This window comes from Ochotona princeps, chromosome Y (assembly GCF_030435755.1).
Source record: "Ochotona princeps isolate mOchPri1 chromosome Y, mOchPri1.hap1, whole genome shotgun sequence".
Lineage (NCBI taxonomy): Eukaryota > Metazoa > Chordata > Mammalia > Lagomorpha > Ochotonidae > Ochotona > Ochotona princeps.
The window spans coordinates 25,226,517-25,243,823 of record NC_080866.1 but is presented as its reverse complement, the minus strand read 5'-3'; positions in this window follow the sequence as shown (position 1 = coordinate 25,243,823).

Genomic DNA, 17,307 nt, shown 5'->3' with positions numbered 1-17,307 from the left:
GCATTGCAGCGGAAGTGACCAAACAGGGTTTCCTAGATAGCTGCCAGGACAGCTGATGGTATGTGAAGTTCATGAGCCAGGTAGAGTTGTTTTGGCATTGGAAGAGCTGTGCTGCTGCTTCAGACAGATGAATTTCACCACCACACTACCTTCCTTAGTTGTTGAATGCACTTAAACACATATGTGCTGCCAGAGCACTTGGTTTCCATGGCAACGGGAAATGGCTTGGGCGCTGAACTTGTCTTTGACTGTGGAGTTTTGAGCGCCGTGAGTGAGGAGCTCCATGTTAGTTGTGTGTGGGTGTTCAAGCTGCTTGATTACATCATACTGGGCCAAGAGGCATTTGACCGAAAGTGACCAAACAGGCTTTCCTAGATAGCTGCCAGCACAGTTGATGTTTGTGTAGTTGATGAGCCAGGTGGAGTTGTTTTTGCACTGGAAGAGCTATGTTGCTGCTTCCAACAGTTGAAATTCACCACCACACTACCTTTCATAGGTGTCATATCCACTTTCAGAAATATGTGCTGCCAGAGCACTTGGTTTCCATGGCAACCAAAAATGGCTTGGGCGCTGAATTTGTGTTTGGCTGTGGAGTTTTGAGCGCCTTGAATGAGGAGCTCCATGTTAGTTTTGTTTGGTTGCTCCACCTGCTTTATTCCATCCCACAGGGATCAACGGATATTGGAGTGGATGTGACCAAACAGGGTTTCCTAGATAGCTGCCAGGACAGGTGATGGTATGTGAAGTTCATGAGCCAGGTGGAGTTGTTTTGGCACTGGAAGAGCTGTGCTGCTGCTTCGGACAGGTGAATTACACCACTACACTACATTCCTTAGGTGGCATATCCACTTAAATATATATGTACTGACAGATCTCTTGGTTTCCATGGCAACGGTAACTGGCTTGGGAGCTGAACTTGTCTTTGGCTGTGGAGCTTTGAGCGCCTTGAGTGAGCAGCTACATGTTAGTTGTTTGTTGGTGCTCCACATGCTTGAATCCATCCCACTGGTCTCCATTGGCATTGGTCCACAAGTGACCAAGCAGGGTTTCCTAGATAGCTGCCAGGACAGCTGACGGTATGTGAAGTTCATGAGCCAGGTGGACTTGTTTTGGCACAGAAGAGCTGTGTTTCTGCTTCAGGCAGTATCTCTTCCCCACCACACTACCTTTCTTAGGTGTCATATCCACTTTCATGAATATATGCCGCCAGAGCACTTGGTTTCCAGGGCAACGGGAAATGGCTTGTGCGCTGAACTTGTCTTTGGCTGTGGAGTTTTGAGCACCTTAAGTGAGGAGCTACATATTAGTTTTGTTTGGGTCCTCCACCTGCTTTATTCCATCACACTGGGCTCAAAGGGCATTGTAGCAGATGTGACCAAACAGGGTTTCCTAGATAGCTGCCAGGACAGCTGATGGTATGTAAAGTTCATGAGCCAGGTGGAGTTGTTTCGGCACTGTAAGAGCTGTGCTGCTGCTTCGGGCAGTGGCCATTCACACCACACTGTGTTCTCTAGGTGTCACATCCATTGTTCCACAAATATGCTGCCAGAGCACTTGGTTTCCATGGCAACGGGAAATGGGTTGGGCGCTGAATTGTATTTGGCTTTGGAGTTTTGAGCTCTTTGAGTGAGGAGCTCCATGTTAATTGTGTGTGGGTGTTCAAGCTGCTTGATTACATCACACTGGGCCCAAGAGGCATTTGACCGAAAGTGACCAAACAGGTTTTCCTAGATAGCTCACAGGACAGTTGATGGTTTGTGAAGTTGATGAGCCAGGTGGAGTTGTTTTTGCACTGGAAGAGCTATGTTGCTGCTTCCGACAGTTGAAGTTCACCACCACACTACGTTTCTTAGGTGTCATACCCCTTTCACACTTATGTGCTGCCAGAGCACTTTGTTTCCATGGCAACGGTAACTGGCTTGGACGCTGAACTTGTCTTTGCTTGTGGAGTTTTGAGCGCCTTGAATGAGGAGGTATATGATTGTTTTGTTTGGGTGCTCAATATGCTTTCTTGCATCACACTTGTCTCCATGCGCATTGCAGCGGAAGTGACCAAACAGGGTTTCCTAGATAGCTGCCAGGACAGCTGATGGTATGTGAAGTTCATGAGCCAGGTGGAGTTGTTTTGGCATTGGAAGAGCTGTGCTGCTGCTTCAGACAGATGAATTTCACCACCACACTACCTTCCTTAGTTGTTGAATGCACTTAAACACATATGTGCTGCCAGAGCACTTGGTTTCCATGGCAACGGGAAATGGCTTGGACGCTGAACTTGTCTTTGGCTGTGGAGTTTTGAGCGCCGTGAGTGAGGAGCTCCATGTTAGTTGTGTGTGCGGGTGTTCAAGCTGCTTGATTACATCATACTGGGCCAAGAGGCATTTGACCGAATGTGACCAAACAGGCTTTCCTAGATAGCTGCCAGCACAGTTGATGTTTGTGAAGTTGATGAGCCAGGTGGAGTTGTTTTTGCACTGGAAGAGCTATGTTGCTGCTTCCAACAGTTGAAATTCACCACCACACTACCTTTCATAGGTGTCATATCCACTTTCAGAAATATGTGCTGCCAGAGCACTTGGTTTCCATGGCAACCAAAAATGGCTTGGGCGCTGAACTTGTGTTGGGCTGTGGAGTTTTGAGCGCTTGAATGAGGAGCTCCATGTTAGTTATGTTTGGTTGCTCCACCTGCTTTATTCCATCCCACAGGGATCAACGGATATTGGAGTGGATGTGACCAAACAGGGTTTCCTAGATAGCTGCCAGGACAGCTGATGGTATGTGAAGTTGATGAGCCAGGTGGAGTTGTTTTGGCACTGGAAGAGCTGTGCTGCTGCTTCGGATGGATGAATTTCACCACCACACTACATTCCTTAGGTGTTATATTCACTTACAAACATATGTGCTGCCAGAGCACTTGGTTTCCATGACAACCGGAAATGGCTTGGGTGCTGAACTTTATTTGGCTGTGGAGTTTTGAGCGCCTTAAGTGAGTAGCTCCATGTTAGTTGTGTGTGGGTGTTCAAGCTGCTTGATTCCATCACACTGGGCCCAAGAGGCATTTGACCGAAAGTGACCAAACAGGTTTTCCTAGATAGCTGCCAGGACAGGTGATGGTATGTGAAGTTCATGAGCCAGGTGGAGTTGTTTTGGCACTGGAAGAGCTGTGCTGCTGCTTCGGACAGATGAATTACACCACTACACTACATTCCTTAGGTGTCATATCCAATTAAATATATATGTGCTGCCAGATCTCTTGGTTTCCATGGCAACGGGAAAAGGCTTGGGAGCTGAACTTGTCTTTGGATGTGGAGCTTTGAGCGCCTTGAGTGAGCAGCTACATGTTAGTTGTTGTTGGTGCTCCACATGCTTGAATCCATCCCACTGGTCTCCTTTGGCATTGGTCCACAAGTGACCAAGCAGGGTTTCCTAGATAGCTGCCAGGACAGCTGACGGTATGTGAAGTTCATGAGCCAGGTGGACTTGTTTTGGCACAGAAGAGCTGTGTTTCTGCTTCAGGCAGTGGCTCTTCCCCACCACACTACCTTTCTAAGTTGTCATATCCACTTTCATAAATATGTGCCGCCAGAGCACTTGGTTTCCAGGGCAACGGGAAATGGCTTGTGCGCTGAACTTGTCTTTGGCTGTGGAGTTTTGAGCACCTTAAGTGAGGAGCTACATATTAGTTTTGTTTGTGTGCTCATTATGCTTTATTCCATTACACTGGGCTCAAAGGGCATTGTAGCAGATGTGACCAAACAGGGTTTCCTAGATTGCTGCCAGGACAGCTGATGGTATGTCAAGTTCATGAGCCAGGTGGAGTTGTTTTGGCACTGGGAGATCTGTGTTGCTGCTTCGGACATTTGAAATTCACCACCACACTACCTTCCATAGGTGTCATATCCACTTACACACATATGTGCTGCCAGAGCAATTGGTTTCCATGGCAACGGGAAATGGCTTGTGCGCTGAACTTGTCTTTGGGTGTGGAGTTTTTTGCACCTTGAGTGAGCAGCCCCATGTTAGTTTTGTGTGGGTGCTCAAGCTGCTTGATTCCATCACACTGGGCCCAAGGGGCGTTTGACCGGAAGTAACCAAACAGGTTTTCCTAGATAGGTGCCAGGACAGCTCATGGTATGTGAAGTTGATGAGCCAGGTGGAGTTGTTTTGGCACTGGAGAGCTGTTGCTGCTTCATGCAGTGGCCATTCACCACCACACTACCTTCTTTAGGTGTCATATCCACTTTCACACATATGTGCTGCCAGATCACTTGGTTTCCATGGCAACGGGAAATGGCTTGGGCGCTGAATTTGTTTTTGACTGTGGAGTTTTGAGCGCATTGGTTGAGGAGCTCCATGTTAGTTTTCTGTGTGTGATCATCCTGCTTGTTTAAATCACACTGGGTTCCATGGGCATTTAGAGCGGAAGAGACCAAACAGGGTTTCCTAGATAGCTGCTAGCACAGCTGATGGTATGTGAAGTTGATGAGCCAGGTGGAGTTGTTTTGGCACTGGAAGAGCTGTGCTACTCGTTCATCCAGTTGCCGTTCACCACCACACTACCTTCCTTAGGTGTTATATCCAGTTTCAGACATATGTGCTGCCAGAGCACTTGGTTTTCTTGGCAACGGGAAATGGCTTGGGAGCTGAATGTGTCTTTGGCTGTGGAGTATTGAGCGCCTTAAGAGGGGAACCACATGTTAGTTGTGTGTGGGTGCTCAACATGCTTGATTCCATCCCAGTGGTCTCCATGGGCATTTGACCGGAAGTGAATAAACAGGGTTTCCTAGATAGCTGAAAGGACAGCTGATGGTATCTGAAGCTGATGAGAAAGGTGGAGTTGTTTTGGCACTGGAAGAACTGTGTTGCTGCTTTGGACAGTTGAAATTCACCAGCACACTACCTTCGTTAATTGTAATATCCACTTTCAGAATTATGTGCTGCCAGCGCACTTGGTTTCCATGGTAACGGGAAATGGCTTGGGAGCTGAACTTGTCTTTGGCTGTGGAGTTTTGAGCGCATTGAAAGAGGAGCTATAGGATAATTTTGTTGGGGTGCTCCATATGCTTGATTCCATCACACCTGGCTGAATGGGCATTGGAGCGGAAGTGACCGATCAGGTTTTCCAGGATTACTGCCAGGACAGCTGATGGTATGTGAAGTTCATGCGCCAGGTGGAGTTGTTTTGGCACAGGAAGAGGTGTGCTGCTGCTGCGGCAGTGGCCATTCACCACCACACTGTGTTTTCTATGTGTCATAACCACTGTTTCAAATATGTCCTGCCAGACATTTAGTTTCCTTGGCAGCGGGAAATGGCTTGGGTGCTGAACTTGTCTTTTGCTGTGGAGTTTTGAGCGCCTTGAGTGAGCAGATCCATGTTAGTTTTGCTTGGGTGCTCAAGCTGCTTGATTCCATCACTCTTGACCCAATGAGCATTGGAGCGCAAGTGACCAAACAGGGTTTCCTAGATTGCTGCCAGGACAGCTGATGGTATGTGAAGTTGATGAGCCAGGTGGAGTTGTTTTGGCACTGGAGGAGCTGTGCTGCTGCTTCAGGCAGTGGCCATTCACAATACACTGTGTTCTCTATGTGTCACATCCGCTGTTCCACAAATATGCTGCCAGACAACTAGGTTTCCATGGCAACGGGAAATGGCTTGGGCGCTGTACTAGTCTTTGGCCTGGAGTTTTGAGCGCCTTGAGTGATGAGCTCCATGTTAGTTGTGTGTGGGTGGTCAAGCTGCTTGAGTACATCATACTGGGCCCAAGAGGCATTTGACCGAAAGTGACCAAACAGGTTTTCCTAGATAGCTGCCAGCACAGTTGATGTTTGTGAAGTTGATGAGCCAGGTGGAGTTGTTTTTGCACTGGAAGAGCTATGTTGCTGCTTCCAACAGTTGAAATTCACCACAACACTACCTTTCATAGGTGTCATATCCACTTTCAGAAATATGTGCTGCCAGAGCACTTGGTTTCTATGCCAACGGGAAATGGCTAGTGCCCTGAAACTGTCTTTGGCTGTGGAGTTTTGAGCGCCGTGAGTGAGGAGCTCCATGTTAGTTGTGTGTGGGTGCTCAACATGCTTGATTCCATCCCACTGGTCTCCATGGGCATTGCAGCGGAAGTGACCAATCAGGGATTCCGAGATAACTGCCAGGACAGCTGCTATGTGAAGTTGATGAGCCAGGTGGAGATATTTTGGCACTGGAAGAGCTGTGCTACTGCTCCAGGCAGTTGCCATTCACCAAAACACTACCTTCCATAGGTGTCATATCCACTTGCAGAAATATGTGCTGCCAGAGCACTTCTTTTCCATGGCAATGGGAAATGGCTTGTGCGCTGAACTTGTCTTTGGCTGTGGAGTTTTGAGTGCCTTGAATGAGGAGCTCCATGTTAGTTGTGTTTTTGATCATCCTGATTGTTTAAATCACACTGGGCTCAATAGTCATTTGGACCGCAAGTGACTAAACAGGGTTTCCTAGATAGCTGCCAGGACAGCTGATGGTATGTGAAGTTGATGAGCCAGGTGGAGTTGTTTTGGCACTGGAAGAGCTGTGCTGCTGCTCTGGACAGTTCCAATTCACCACCACACTACCTCCTTAAGTGTCATATTCAGTTAGAGACATATATGTGCCAGAGCACTTGGTTTCCATGGCAACGTTAAATGGTTTGGGCGATGAACTTGTCTATGGTGATGGAGTTTTGAGCTCCTTGAGTAGGCAGCTCCATGATAGTTATGTGCGGGTGTTCAAGCTGCTTGATTCCATCAAACTGGGCCCAATCGGCCTTTGAACGAGAGTGACCAAACAGGGTTTCCTAGATAGCTGCCAGGACAGCTGATGGTATGTCAAGTTCATGAGCCAGGTGGAGTTGTTTTGGCACTGGAAGAGCTGTGCTGCTGCTTCTGGAAGTTGCCGTTCACCACCACACTGCTTTTCTTAGGTGTCATATCCACTTTCAGAAATTTGTGCTGCCAGAGCACTTGGTTTCCATGGCAACGGGAAATGGCTTGTGCGCTGAACTTGTGTTTGGCTGTGCAGTTTTGAGCTCCGTGAATGAGGAGCTCCATGTTAGTTTTGTTTGGTTGCTCCACCTGCTTTATTCCATCCCACAGAGTTCAACGGATATTGGAGAGGATGTGACCAAACAGGGTTTCCTAGATAGCTGCCACAACAGCTGATGGTATGTGAAGTTGATGAGACAGGTGGAGTTGTTTTGGCACTGGAAGAGCTGTGCTGCTGCTTCGGATAGATGAATTTCACCACCATCCTACATTCCTTAGGTGTTATATTCACTTACACACATATGTGCTGCCAGAGCACTTTGTTTCCATGGCAACCGGAAATGGCTTGGGCGCTGAACTTTATTTGGCTGTGGAGTTTTGAGTGCCTTGAGTGAGGAGCTCCATGTTAATTTTGTGTGGGTGTTCAAGCTGCTTGATTACATCACACTGGGCCAAGAGGCATTTGACCGAAAGTGACCAAACAGGTTTTCCTAGATAGCTGCCAGCATAGTTGATGTTTGTGAAGTTGATGAGCCAGGTGGAGTTGTTTTTGCACTGGAAAGCTTTGTTGCTGCTTCGGACAGTTGAAATTCACCACCACACTACCTTTCTAAGGTGTCATATCCACTTTCACACTTATGTGTTGCCAGAGCACTTGGTTTGCATGGCAGCGGGAAACGGCTTGGGCGGTGAACTTGTCTTAGCTTGTGGAGTTTTGAGTGCCATGAAAGAGGAGGTATACCATTGTTTTGTTTGGGTGCTCTATATGCTTTATTCCATCATACTGGGCTCAAGAGGCATTTGACCGGAAGTGACCAAGCAGGCTTTCCTAGATAGCTGCCAGGACAGGTGATGGTATGTGAAGTTCATGAGCCAGGTGGAGTTGTTTTGGCACTGGAAGAGCTGTGCTGCTGCTTCGGACAGATGAATTACAATACTACACTACATTCCTTAGGTGTTATATCTACTTAAATATATATGTGCTGCCAGATCTCTTGGTTTCCATGGCAACGGGAAAAGGCTTGGGAGCTGAACTTGTCTTTGGCTGTGGAGCTTTGAGCCCCTTGAGTGAGCAGCTATATGTTAGTTGTTCGTTGGTGCTCCACATGCTTGAATCCATCCCACTGGTCTCAATTTGCATTGGTCCACAAGTGACCAAGCAGGGTTTCCTAGATAGCTGTCAGGACAGCTGATGGTATGTGAAATTCATGAGCCAGGTGGACTTGCTTTGGCACAGAAGAGCTGTGTTTCTGCTTCAGGCAGTGGCTCTTCCCCACCACACTACCTTTCTTAGGTGTCATATCCAGTTTCATAAATATGTGCTGCCAGAGCTCTTGGTTTACAGGGCAACGGGAAATGGCTTGTGCGCTGAACTTGTCTTTCGCTGTGAAGTTTTGAGCGCCTTAAGTGAGGAGCTACATATTAGTTTTGTTTGGGTCCTCCACCTGCTTTATTCCATCACACTGGGCTCAAAGGGCATTGTAGCAGATGTGACCAAACAGGGTTTCCTAGATAGCTGCCAGGACAGCTGATGGTATGTCAAGTTCATGAGCCAGGTGGAGTTGTTTTGGCACTGGGAGATCTGTGTTGCTGCTTCGGACATTTGAAATTCACCACCACACTACCTTCCATAGGTGTCATATCCACTTACACACGTATGTGCTGCCAGAGCACTTGGTTTCCATGGCAACGGGAAATGGCTTGTGCGCTGAACTTGTCTTTGGGTGTGGAGTTTTGTGCACCTTGAGTGAGCAGCCCCATGTTAGTTTTGTGTTTGTGCTCAAGCTGCTTGATTCCATCACACTGGGCACAAGGGGCGTTTGACCGGAAGTAACCAAACAGGTTTTCCTAGATAGGTGCCAGGACAGCTCATGGTATGTGAAGTTGATGAGCCAGGTGGAGTTGATTTTTCACTGGAAGAGCTGTTGCTGCTTCATGCAGTGGCCGTTCACCACCACACTACCTTCTTTAGGTGTCATATCCACTTTCACACATATGTGCTGCCAGATCACTTGGTTTCCATGGCAACGGGAAATGGCTTTGGCGCTGAATTTGTTTTTGGCTGTGGAGTTTTGAGCGCGTTGGTTGAGGAGCTCCATGTTAGTTTTCTGTGTGTGATCATCTGCTTGTTTAAATCACACTGGGCTCTATGGGCATTTAGAGCGGAAGAGACCAAAGAGGGTTTCCTAGATAGCTGCCAGGAGGGCTGATGGTATGTGAAGTTGATGAGCCAGGTGGAGTTGTTTTGGCACTGGAAGAGCTGTGCTGCTGCTTCGGGCAGTGGCTATTCACCACCACACTACCTTCCTTAGGTGTCATTTTCACTGTTCCAAATATGTGCTGCCAGAGCACTTGGTTTCCATGGCAATGGGAAATGGCTTGCGAGCTGAACTTGTCTTTGGCTGTGGATTTTTGAGCGCATTGAAAAAGGAGCTATAGGATAATTTTGTTGGTGTGCTCCATATGCTTGATTCCATCACACCTGGCTCAATGGGCATTGGGACGGAAGTGACCGATCAGGTTTTCTAGGATTTCTGCTAGGACAGCTGATGGTATGTGAAGTTCATGTGCCAGGTGGAGTTGTTTTGGCACAGGAAGAGCTAGGCTGCTGCTGCTGGCAGCGGCCATTCACCACCACACTGTGTTTTCTATGTGTCATAACCACTGATTCAAATATGTCCTGCCAGACAATTAGTTTCCTTGGCAGCGGGAAATGGCTTGTGCGCTGAACTTGTTTTTTGATGTGGAGTATTGAGCGACTTGAGTGAGCAGCTCCATGTTAGTTGTGTGTGTGTGATCATCCTGCTTGTTTAAATCACACTCTGCTCAATGGGCATTTGGAACGCAAGTGACCAAATAGGGTTTCCTACATAGCTGCCAGGACAGCTGATGGTATGTGAAGTTCATGAGCCAGGTGGAGTTGTTTGGCACTGGAAGAGCTGTGCTGCTGCTTCTAGCATTTTCCATTCACCACCACACTACCTTCCTTAGGTGTCATATCCACTTTCACACATATGTGCTGCCAGAGGGTTTCCATGGCAACGGGATATGGCTTGTGCACTGAACGTGTCTTTGGCTGTGGAGTTTTGAGCGCCTTGACTGAGGGGCTACATGATAGCAGTGTGTGGGTGCTCAACATGCTTGATTCCATCCCACTGATCTCCATGGGCATTTGACCACAAGTTACCAAACAGCGTTTCCTAGATAGCTGCCAGGACAGCTGATGGTATGTGAAGTTCATGAGCCAGGTGGAGTTGTTTTGGCACTGGAAGAGCTGTGCTATTGCTTCGGGCAGTGGCTATTCACCACCACACTACCTTGCTTAGATGTTCTATCCAGTTTCAGACATATGTGCTGCCAGAGCATTTGGTTTCTTTGGCAAGGGAAATGCTTGTGCGCTGAACGTGTCTTTGGCTGTGGAGTTTTGAGCGCCTTGATTGAGGAGCTCCATGTTAGTTCTGTGTGGGTGCTCAACATGTTTGATTCCATTTAAATTATCTCCAAGGGCATTTAAACACATGAACCAACAGGGTTTCCTATATATCTGCCAGGACAGTTGATGGTATGTGAAGTTGATGAGCCAGGTGAAGTTGTTTTGGCACTGGAAGAGCTGTGTTGCTGCTTCGGACAGTTAAAATTCACTACAACACTACCTTTCTTAGGTGTCATATCTACTTATACACATATGTGCTGCCAGAGCACTTGGTTTCCATGGCAACGAGAAATGGCTTGGGCGCTGAACTTGTCTTTGGCTGTTTAGGTTTGAGCGCATTGAATGAGGAGCTATACGATATTTTTGTTTGGGTGCTCAATATATTTATTCCAACACACTTGGCTCAATGGGCATTGGAGCGGAAGTGACCAATCAGGATTTCCTAGATAGCTGCCAGGACAGCTGATGGTATGTGAAGTTGATGAGCCAGGTGGAGTTGTTTTGGCACTGGAAGAGCTGTTGTTGCTTCAGGCATTGGACATTCACCACCAGACTTCCTTCCTTTCGTTTCATATCCATTTTCAGAAATATGTGCTGCCAGAGCACTTGGTTTCCTTGGCAACGGGAAATGGCTTGTGCGCTGAAATTGACTTTGGCTGTGGAGTTTTGAGCGCCTTAAGTGGGCTGCTACATGTTAGATTTGTGTTGATGTTCCACATGCTTGATTCCATCCCACTGGTCACACTGGGCATTTGACCACAAGTGACCAAACAGGGTTTCCTAGATAGCTGCAACAACAGCTGATGGTATGTGAAATTGATGAGCCAGGTGGAGTTGTTTTGGCACTGGAAGAGATGTGTTGCTGCTTCGTGCAGTTGACATTAACCAACAAACTGCCCTCCCTTGGTGTCATATGCAGTTGCAGACATATGTGCTGATGAGCACTTGGTTTCCATGGCAACGGGAAATGGCTTGGGCACTGAACTTGTCTTTGGCTGTGAAGGTTTGAGCCGTGAATGAGGCGCTAAACGATAGTTTTGTTTGTGTGCTCATTATGCTTTATTCCATCACACTTGGCTCAATGGGCATTGGAGCGGAAGTGATCAATCAGGGTTTCCTAGATAGATGCCAGGACAGCTGATGTTATGTGAAGTTCATGCGCCAGGTGGAGATTTTTGGCACTGGAAGAGCTGTTGCGGTTTCATTCACTGTTCATTCACCACCACACTACCTTCCTTAGGTGTCATATCCACTATCACACTTATTTTTGCCAGAGCAGTTGGTTTCCATGACAGTGGGAAATGGCTTTGGGGCTGAACTTGTCTTTGGCTGTGGATTTTTGAGCGCCTTGAGTAAGCAGCTCCATGTTAGTTGTGTTTGTGTGATCATCCTGATTTATTAATTCACACTGGGCTCAATGTGAATTTGAATAATAGTGACCAATCAGGGTTTCCTAGATAGCTGCCACGACAGCTGATGGTATGTGAAGTTCATGAGCCAGGTGGAGTTGTTTTGGCACTGGAAGAGTTGTTGCTGCTTCGCGCTGTGGCCATTCACCACCACACTAAATTCTTTAGGTGTCATTTCCACTTTCACACATATGTGCTGCCTGAGCACTTGGTTTTCTTGGCAACGGGAAATGGCTTTGGCGCTGAATTTGTTTTTGACTGTGGAGTTGTGAGCGCCTTGAGTGAGGAACTCCATGTTAGTTGTTGTGGGTGCTCAACATGCTTGATTCCATCCCAGTGGTCTCCATGGGCATTTGCACCGCATGTGACCAAACAGCGTTTCCTAGATAGCTGCCAGGACAGGTGATGGTATGTGAAGTTCATGAGCCAGGTGGAGTTGTTTTGGCACTGGAATAGCTGTGCTGCTGCTTCGGACAGATGAATTACAATACTACACTACATTCCTTAGGTGTTATATCTACTTAAATATATATGTGCTGCCAGATATCTTGGTTTCCATGGCAACGGGAAAAGGCTTGGGAGCTGAACTTGTCTTTGGCTGTGGAGCTTTGAGCCCCTTGAGTGAGCAGCTATATGTTAGTTGTTCGTTGGTGCTCCACATGCTTGAATCCATCCCACTGGTCTCAATTTGCATTGGTCCACAAGTGACCAAGCAGGGTTTCCTAGATAGCTGTCAGGACAGCTGATGGTATGTGAAATTCATGAGCCAGGTGGACTTGCTTTGGCACAGAAGAGCTGTGTTTCTGCTTCAGGCAGTGGCTCTTCCCCACCACACTACCTTTCTTAGGTGTCATATCCAGTTTCATAAATATGTGCTGCCAGAGCTCTTGGTTTACAGGGCAACGGGAAATGGCTTGTGCGCTGAACTTGTCTTTCGCTGTGAAGTTTTGAGCGCCTTAAGTGAGGAGCTACATATTAGTTTTGTTTGGGTCCTCCACCTGCTTTATTCCATCACACTGGGCTCAAAGGGCATTGTAGCAGATGTGACCAAACAGGGTTTCCTAGATAGCTGCCAGGACAGCTGATGGTATGTCAAGTTCATGAGCCAGGTGGAGTTGTTTTGGCACTGGGAGATCTGTGTTGCTGCTTCGGACATTTGAAATTCACCACCACACTACCTTCCATAGGTGTCATATCCACTTACACACGTATGTGCTGCCAGAGCACTTGGTTTCCATGGCAACGGGAAATGGCTTGTGCGCTGAACTTGTCTTTGGGTGTGGAGTTTTGTGCACCTTGAGTGAGCAGCCCCATGTTAGTTTTGTGTTTGTGCTCAAGCTGCTTGATTCCATCACACTGGGCACAAGGGGCGTTTGACCGGAAGTAACCAAACAGGTTTTCCTAGATAGGTGCCAGGACAGCTCATGGTATGTGAAGTTGATGAGCCAGGTGGAGTTGATTTTTCACTGGAAGAGCTGTTGCTGCTTCATGCAGTGGCCGTTCACCACCACACTACCTTCTTTAGGTGTCATATCCACTTTCACACATATGTGCTGCCAGATCACTTGGTTTCCATGGCAACGGGAAATGGCTTTGGCGCTGAATTTGTTTTTGGCTGTGGAGTTTTGAGCGCGTTGGTTGAGGAGCTCCATGTTAGTTTTCTGTGTGTGATCATCTGCTTGTTTAAATCACACTGGGCTCTATGGGCATTTAGAGCGGAAGAGACCAAAGAGGGTTTCCTAGATAGCTGCCAGGAGGGCTGATGGTATGTGAAGTTGATGAGCCTGGTGGAGTTGTTTTGGCACTGGAAGAGCTGTGCTGCTGCTTCGGGCAGTGGCTATTCACCACCACACTACCTTCCTTAGGTGTCATTTTCACTGTTCCAAATATGTGCTGCCAGAGCACTTGGTTTCCATGGCAATGGGAAATGGCTTGCGAGCTGAACTTGTCTTTGGCTGTGGATTTTTGAGCGCATTGAAAAAGGAGCTATAGGATAATTTTGTTGGTGTGCTCCATATGCTTGATTCCATTACACCTGGCTCAATGGGCATTGGGACGGAAGTGACCGATCAGGTTTTCTAGGATTTCTGCTAGGACAGCTGATGGTATGTGAAGTTCATGTGCCAGGTGGAGTTGTTTTGGCACAGGAAGAGCTAGGCTGCTGCTGCTGGCAGCGGCCATTCACCACCACACTGTGTTTTCTATGTGTCATAACCACTGATTCAAATATGTCCTGCCAGACAATTAGTTTCCTTGGCAGTGGGAAATGGCTTGTGCGCTGAACTTGTTTTTTGATGTGGAGTATTGAGCGACTTGAGTGAGCAGCTCCATGTTAGTTGTGTGTGTGTGATCATCCTGCTTGTTTAAATCACACTCTGCTCAATGGGCATTTGGAACGCAAGTGACCAAATAGGGTTTCCTACATAGCTGCCAGGACAGCTGATGGTATGTGAAGTTCATGAGCCAGGTGGAGTTGTTTGGCACTGGAAGAGCTGTGCTGCTGCTTCTAGCATTTTCCATTCACCACCACACTACCTTCCTTAGGTGTCATATCCACTTTCACACATATGTGCTGCCAGAGGGTTTCCATGGCAACGGGATATGGCTTGTGCACTGAACGTGTCTTTGGCTGTGGAGTTTTGAGCGCCTTGACTGAGGGGCTACATGATAGCAGTGTGTGGGTGCTCAACATGCTTGATTCCATCCCACTGATCTCCATGGGCATTTGACCACAAGTTACCAAACAGCGTTTCCTAGATAGCTGCCAGGACAGCTGATGGTATGTGAAGTTCATGAGCCAGGTGGAGTTGTTTTGGCACTGGAAGAGCTGTGCTATTGCTTCGGGCAGTGGCTATTCACCACCACACTACCTTGCTTAGGTGTTCTATCCAGTTTCAGACATATGTGCTGCCAGAGCATTTGGTTTCTTTGGCAAGGGAAATGCTTGTGCGCTGAACGTGTCTTTGGCTGTGGAGTTTTGAGCGCCTTGATTGAGGAGCTCCATGTTAGTTCTGTGTGGGTGCTCAACATGTTTGATTCCATTTAAATTATCTCCAAGGGCATTTAAACACATGAACCAACAGGGTTTCCTATATATCTGCCAGGACAGTTGATGGTATGTGAAGTTGATGAGCCAGGTGAAGTTGTTTTGGCACTGGAAGAGCTGTGTTGCTGCTTCGGACAGTTAAAATTCACTACAACACTACCTTTCTTAGGTGTCATATCTACTTATACACATATGTGCTGCCAGAGCACTTGGTTTCCATGGCAACGAGAAATGGCTTGGGCGCTGAACTTGTCTTTGGCTGTTTAGGTTTGAGCGCATTGAATGAGGAGCTATACGATATTTTTGTTTGGGTGCTCAATATATTTATTCCAACACACTTGGCTCAATGGGCATTGGAGCGGAAGTGACCAATCAGGATTTCCTAGATAGCTGCCAGGACAGCTGATGGTATGTGAAGTTGATGAGCCAGGTGGAGTTGTTTTGGCACTGGAAGAGCTGTTGTTGCTTCAGGCATTGGACATTCACCACCAGACTTCCTTCCTTTCGTTTCATATCCATTTTCAGAAATATGTGCTGCCAGAGCACTTGGTTTCCTTGGCAACGGGAAATGGCTTGTGCGCTGAAATTGACTTTGGCTGTGGAGTTTTGAGCGCCTTAAGTGGGCTGCTACATGTTAGATTTGTGTTGATGTTCCACATGCTTGATTCCATCCCACTGGTCACACTGGGCATTTGACCACAAGTGACCAAACAGGGTTTCCTAGATAGCTGCAACAACAGCTGATGGTATGTGAAATTGATGAGCCAGGTGGAGTTGTTTTGGCACTGGAAGAGATGTGTTGCTGCTTCGTGCAGTTGACATTAACCAACAAACTGCCCTCCCTTGGTGTCATATGCAGTTGCAGACATATGTGCTGATGAGCACTTGGTTTCCATGGCAACGGGAAATGGCTTGGGCACTGAACTTGTCTTTGGCTGTGAAGGTTTGAGCCGTGAATGAGGCGCTAAACGATAGTTTTGTTTGTGTGCTCATTATGCTTTATTCCATCACACTTGGCTCAATGGGCATTGGAGCGGAAGTGATCAATCAGGGTTTCCTAGATAGATGCCAGGACAGCTGATGTTATGTGAAGTTCATGCGCCAGGTGGAGATTTTTGGCACTGGAAGAGCTGTTGCGGTTTCATTCACTGTTCATTCACCACCACACTACCTTCCTTAGGTGTCATATCCACTATCACACTTATTTTTGCCAGAGCAGTTGGTTTCCATGACAGTGGGAAACGGCTTTGGGGCTGAACTTGTCTTTGGCTGTGGATTTTTGAGCGCCTTGAGTAAGCAGCTCCATGTTAGTTGTGTTTGTGTGATCATCCTGATTTATTAATTCACACTGGGCTCAATGTGAATTTGAATAATAGTGACCAATCAGGGTTTCCTAGATAGCTGCCACGACAGCTGATGGTATGTGAAGTTCATGAGCCAGGTGGAGTTGTTTTGGCACTGGAAGAGTTGTTGCTGCTTCGCGCTGTGGCCATTCACCACCACACTAAATTCTTTAGGTGTCATTTCCACTTTCACACATATGTGCTGCCTGAGCACTTGGTTTTCTTGGCAACGGGAAATGGCTTTGGCGCTGAATTTGTTTTTGACTGTGGAGTTGTGAGCGCCTTGAGTGAGGAACTCCATGTTAGTTGTTGTGGGTGCTCAACATGCTTGATTCCATCCCAGTGGTCTCCATGGGCATTTGCACCGCATGTGACCAAACAGCGTTTCCTAGATAGCTACCAGGACAGCTCATGGTATGTGAAGTTGATGAGCCAGGTGGAGTTGATTTGGCACTGGAAGAGCTGTGCTACTGCTTCAGGCAGTAGCCATTCACCACCATACTTCCTTCCTTAGATGTTATATCCACTTTCACACATATGTGTTGCTAAAGCACTTGGTTTCCATGGCACCGGGAAATGGCTTGGGCGCTGAACTTGTCTTTGGCTGTGGAGTTTTGAGCGCCTTGAATAAGCAGCTATACGAGAGTTTTGTTTGGGTGCTCAATATGCTTTATTCCACCACACTAGGCTAAATGGGCATTGGAGCGTAAGTGACCAATCAGGGTTTCTTAGATAGCTGCCAGGACAGCTGATGCTATGTGAAGTTCATGAGCCAGGTGGAGTTGTTTTGGCACGGGAAGAGCTGTGCTGCTGCTTCAAGCAGTTGAAATTCACCACCACACTGTGTTTTCTATGTGTTTTATCCAGTGCTCCACATCTGTGCTGTCAGAGCGCTTAGTTTCCTTGAGCGGTAAATGGCTTGGAAGCTGAAGTTGTCTTTGGCTGTGGATTTTTTAGCGCCTTGAGTGACCAGCTCCATGTTAGTTGTGTTTGTGTGATCATCCTGCTTGTTTAAATCACAGTGGGCTGAATGGGCATTTGAAGTGGAAGAGACCAATCAGGGTTTCCTAGATAGATGCC